Source organism: Octopus bimaculoides, chromosome 4 (assembly GCF_001194135.2).
Source record: "Octopus bimaculoides isolate UCB-OBI-ISO-001 chromosome 4, ASM119413v2, whole genome shotgun sequence".
In the NCBI taxonomy this organism is placed as follows: Eukaryota; Metazoa; Mollusca; class Cephalopoda; order Octopoda; family Octopodidae; genus Octopus; species Octopus bimaculoides.
In genome coordinates this window covers 133,860,694-133,866,815 of record NC_068984.1, presented here as the reverse complement: position 1 = coordinate 133,866,815, position 6,122 = coordinate 133,860,694, and the positions used below count along the sequence as shown (strand labels likewise).

The 6,122-nt window shown below is 37.8% G+C and overlaps 1 protein-coding gene across 1 annotated transcript in view; it reads right to left on the bottom strand.

Moving 5' to 3' along the window:
- LOC106880168 (uncharacterized) overlaps positions 1 to 6,122 on the bottom strand; it is a 112,178-nt gene that overhangs the window by 22,440 nt on the left and 83,616 nt on the right. The window lies entirely within an intron of this gene.

Sequence of the window (6,122 nt, the reverse complement as noted above, 5' to 3'; positions counted from 1 at the left end):
CACACACACACACACACACACACACACACACACACACACACACACACACACACACACACTCTGACCCCATATCTGGGACAGTGTTGCTGCTATACAACACGCAAACAATTCTGATCACATAATTGAGACAATACAATTACAATGAAAATACAATTATACTAATGACATAATTAGGACAGTAGAGTGGCTTGATACAAAAACACTCCGATCACATATCTGAAACAATACCGCTGCGGTACACACACAAACACACACGTGCACACATGCACACTCTTACACACACTTAAACACACACATGCACGCATACAAATCACATATCTGAGGAGGCTGTGTTATTGCTGCACACACAAACATTATGGAATGTATCCAGAAAATGTCCAACTAACTGAAATGAAAAGATTCCCTCAATAAGCTGCTACAACCAGAAGCATATGAATACATTGTTTCTCATCTCTGCCTGTTCTACTGATTCAATAATGGTCCAGTTCATTCACAGCCACACAATTCACCCAACTCTCTCCCTAAAATTGTTTCTACCATTTCTCATGCCTGACTCTGAGTTCTTCCAAATCTTTTTGCTCTGAGTTCAAATCCTGCTCCAGTCAACTTTGCCTTTCATCCTTATGGGGCTGATGTAAAAAGTACCAATACAGTCTGGTGGATTGGCATAACTGTAAGAATATCAGACTAGATGCCAGTATTAGTTCTACCTCATTAAATTCTGAATTCAAATCTCATTATTGGTCTTCCTGAGTTGCAGACTTAATCCATTATCATCATCATCATCATCATTTAATGACCCATTGTCCATGCTGGCATGGATTGGACGGCTTGGCTACGCTGGAAGGCTGTGCCAGGCTCTAGTCTGATTTGGCATGGTTTCTATGACTGGATGCCCTTCCTAATGCCAACCTCTTTACAGAGTATACTGCGCACTTCTACACAGCACCAGTATGGGTGTTTTTTACGTGGCACCAGCATTTATAATCTCACACGATTAGGGATGCTCAATTGGGGAGGATTGAAGAGGACAAGACTGTATGCATTGGCAACCACATTTTTACTTAACTTGATGTGTCATTTCAAGCACAACAAAACTGCCAACAGTCTTGGTCTCCTATCATCCCCTCTTTGAGTCCCAATGTCTGTAGATCCTTTCTCACCACTTCATTCAATACGTGTCCTTTTAAACTGCAATGTGTGTTTTGAAAGAAATTTGTCTGCTGTTTGTAGCAGATCAAGTAGAGTCTCTTTAATAGAATGTACACATTGTTCATAGGTAGTTGTTGTAACACACACGCACACAACATAAACTTCTGTAGCTCTAATTCAATTTCTATGTTTTGCACCAATGTTAAGAAGTGTTTGTGTGTTTTCACAGCAAATTTATATGAAAAATATTGAGACAAGAAGTGTTGTCACTGCTGTATGTAATTCAGGATTGACTAATTACCTGTAGTCAGTCGTTTGAACAGCAAAAGATCTTAACTACATATTCTATAGATGTTAAGTGCCAGCTGAATATCTCAGCAAACTTGTTTACAATATTGGAGGAATTTGGTTCTAGCAATGTAGCTATTCTTCTCTTAGTAAAGTGGATAGATAGTATAATAAGAATCACAGATTGATAGATATTGTAATCAATGTAGGTAAAGTCATTAATATAATCATTTAAACTTATGTTAGTAATAAGTATTATGATGGCACCAATGCGTTCTCTGCAAATGTAATGCCAGAAGGATTTAAAGAATTAGTAAAATGACCCATGCCAGTATGGAAAACGGACATTAAAATGGTGGTGGTGGTGGTGGTGGTGGTGGTGGTGCTGCTGCTGCTTCTGCTGCCGCTGCTGCTGCTGCTGGTGATGATGATGATGATGATGATGATGATGATGATGATGATGATGATACTGATGACCATTTCCATGATGTCCTTGTGTAGAGGACAATGATGTCTTTAGCATATGATTGAATCTTAACTAGCTTATGGAAAACAACAAAGTTAGCTTCTGAATTACCAGAGTGAATATACTGGTTGTGCACAGGTTTACAATCATAGCCAAAGAAACAAAGGTAAAACTATCTTATGGCGTTCTGAAACCGTCTACAACACAAATTTCAAAAGGGCATCCAACCAAACAACTGGTCACCAAACATTAAAGGAAATAGTAAAAAAAAAAAGAAAAGTTAACTTTTTGAGCCATACTGATTCATAAGGACCAGTTTCCCGGTTTCATGCGAAACCAGTCTATTGCAGGATTACTCATTTTTGCCAGCTGAGTGGACTGGAGCAATGTGAAATGAAGTGTTTTGCTCAAAAACACAATGTGTTCCCCAGGCCAGGAATTGAAACCATAATCTTATGATCATGAGTCCAACACCCTAACCATTAAGCCATGCACCTTCACAAGGAAATATAGTAAGAATCAAATTTTGTCTTGCCCTGAACCAAACGACATATGGACGGAATAATTCAAATCATTTAGCAGTGCTAAATGGGCCCCAAAAGACCTTTCCTTCTTTAAGCTCCAAAAGGAGCGCACCTCTGGGCTGTCCCCTCACAGGTCTTGTTGGTTTTGAATTATTATTGAAGCTTCTGTATCTTTGTTGTTTTCCAAGTAGGGGTATCAGCCCTATGCAAATCCATTTTTACCTCTGGGAAGAGGTGGTCCATATTACTATGGCCTTTATCCTTTGACCTGTCCCACAGACAAAGCCCCACTTGGAGTTTGCACTTCATTGGTTTAACTCTCAGGGTTATAGAGGCACCTATATATATATACATACACACACTAGACTTACTACCCAGCATTACCCGGTAAAGTATACGCGAAATTGTTTGCCATTGTGTAGAATGGCAATTCACAGTACTTATGCATGTATATATATTTAACCTAACTCCTGGACTTATTTAATTGGAATATCCAAACAATAATAATCAATTTACACAAGTAGAAGCTTTTTTTTTTAACAATTTTATTTTATCCTGAAAATCACCTGTTACTTTTGTTTTAAAGTGAAAGAGAGGAGAAAGGGAAAGATGTATGAACATGTATATGAAATGGACGTGTGTGTGTGTGTGAGAGAGAGAGAGAGCCACTTACACATACATGCAAATACACACGTTCACTCCCTCACATTCTCTCTCTCTCACACACACATGCATGCACACGTACATAGAAAAAAGATGTACCCATATGTATTGATGTATATATGTATACATGACAACACACCACTTTACTCACTCTCTCTTTTTCTCTCTCTCTTCCTCTCTCTCTCTCTCTTCCTCTCTCTCTCTCTTCCCCTCTCTCTCTCTCTCTCTCTCTCTCTCTCTCTCTCTCTCTCTCTCACACACACACATATCCATTTCATATACACCTGCATACATCTTTTACTTTCTCCTCTCTTTTACATTAAAACAAAAGTAAATAAATAAAAAAATTTTTGCAGAGGTTAACGAACTCCAGATGATGAAATCACATTCAGTTAAAAATATTTCTAAATGATTAAAATATTGTGTACGTCAAAAAGTCGATGTTTTTTTCTTAGAGAGCACAAAGACTATGTGTGTATATGTCACAGATAGCGGATGTGTGTTTGTGTTGATTGACACGCCAAGACATTTATTATATGTGTGTGTACTCTGTATGTGTGTTGATGTCATGGAAGCATTGTACTTTTTTCGTCAAGAAATAACAAAAATTGTGTTTAATCATTTAAATAGAGGTCCAAATGTCACATAAATTTGTACTGCACAGCCGAAGATAAGTATGAAAATGAATATGTAAAAAAAAATAAGATAAAATATACTATTTCTGAGATATTTCAGTTACACACAAACATAACTAGAGTTTTAGCATTATCAAGATATATATACGACAGGCTTCTTTCAGTTTCCGTCTACCAAATCCACTCATAAGACTTTGGTTGGCCTGAGGCTAAAGTAGAAGACATTTGCCCAAGGTGCCATGCAGTGGGACTGAACCAGGAACCATGTGGTTGGTAATCAAGCTACTTACCACACAGCCACTCCTTAACAAAGAACTATAACATAAGAACTGGAAGTTCCTGAGGATTGAACCGTTACAAAACACTGATCATTAGGAAACATTTAGAGAATGGCTGTTATCAATCAGTGTGAAGCATTTTCAAGCTAATGCCATCTTGAAAGAAACCCAGTCAACAGGTGAGAGGGCCAGCCACTGGACATGGCTGAAAAGGGACGATGGAACCTGGCTAGAAAAGTAATGAACAGGTGTGAAGTAGGTGTCAGAACTACATGGGTCCACAATTAAAATGATGCTGATGATCCCAAGATGAAGGACATAAATAAGATCAAACACTGTCAGTTGATCGGGCAGGTAGGGCCTCAGATCAGTGATGGGGCAGTGGTATACTGTAAAGCCACCAAGAAGAAGGCCCTAAAATGATATACATTCTCTCCTGATGGTCCCTGAAATTCACTGACATCTGGTATGATAGCTTTTGATTGGCAGGACTTACCTCAGCAAGTTGTTTACAAGGCTCACAGATTGAATATACAATAGATTATTTGCATTTCTGGTAGACTTAATTTTAGATATAACACAGACTAAATTACTAAGAGAAATTACTCTGGGAGAAGCCATCCACATAGAAAACAAGAGCAAGTTAACATAATTAAGACAGTGAGCAACGGAAAGCTAATTAGAAATAATTATGTTGTGAGAAAAAGACAATATAAATGAATGACTAACATTGTTTGAATTGTTCTAGCAAGTACAGGAGACTTTGTGTACTAGATAAACAGGAGTTGTCGTTTAGTTCAAGTCAGCCATGGGGATGTAGACCTATGATTAAAGGCACTCCAGCCTGATCTATCTAGGATTATATTATTCAATGTACCTTTAAAAAAATGTAGTGCATGATACGAGGAAGAGTTCAATGAAGTGACTACATAGTTGCTTTCCTGGAATGGTTGACAGCATAGATAACTACAAAATGAAGAACAGAGATTGCTTATTTTACTTGTTGAAAGCAGAAAATAAATTCTGCAACTAAAATCAAGTAGGTTACTTACTTAATTAGATAGGATAATTATATATTCAACTAGGTTTCAAATTAAAACTGACAATTTCCAATTTGTTATTTCTCCAATCCAACCCATGCTATCCTGGAACACGGATGTTAAATGACAATAATGATGTCAACAAAAGCTTTTCTCTGTATGCAAGAAGCATATTACTCTTTTACTTGTTTCAGTCATTTGACTGTGGCCATGCTGGAGCACTGCCTTTAGTCGAGCAAATCGACCCCAGGACTTATTCTTTGGAAGCCTAGTACTTATTCTATCGGTCTGTTTTGCCAAACCGTTAAGTTACAGGGACGTAAACACACCAGCATCGGTTGTCAAGCGATGTTGGGGGGACAAACACAGACACACAAACCCCCACACACATATATATATATATATATATGACGGGCTTCTTTCAGTTTCCGTCTACCAAATCCACTCACAAGGCTTTGGTCGGCCTGAGGCTATAGTAGAAGACACTTGCCGAAAGTGCCACGCAGTGGGACTGAACCCAGAACCATGTGGTTTGTAAGCAAGCTGCTTACCACACAGCCACTACTGCGCCTATATTGTCTAACATTTGCTTATGATTCAAGATGATGTATTTATACATACATACATACATGATGATATATATGTATATATATGTATATACATATAATAGCAAATATGAATGAGTAAGGAATGGAATCAGTGTATAATGGTTAAGAGAAAATAGCCAAGCATAGTCTATTAGTTTCAATTTACAAGAAAGAGTGAACGTGAGAGGAATAACTGGAAGATCAAAAATCTTTGTATCTGAAAGACTGCTACGCTTGTATGGATATGTATTATGGGTAATGTATTTCAGCTAAATGCGTGATGTAGGGTAACTATGATAGAAGCATTCCAAAGAAAACCTGAAAAGTGGTGAGGCCAGATCTGAAAATGATCCTCAGGAACTTCCAATTTTCTCTTATGCTATAGTTCTTTGCTAAACATCTCTCTCTCTCTCTCTCTCTCTCTCTCTCTCTACACATACACATATATAAATATGTATACACACACACACACACACACACACACACATA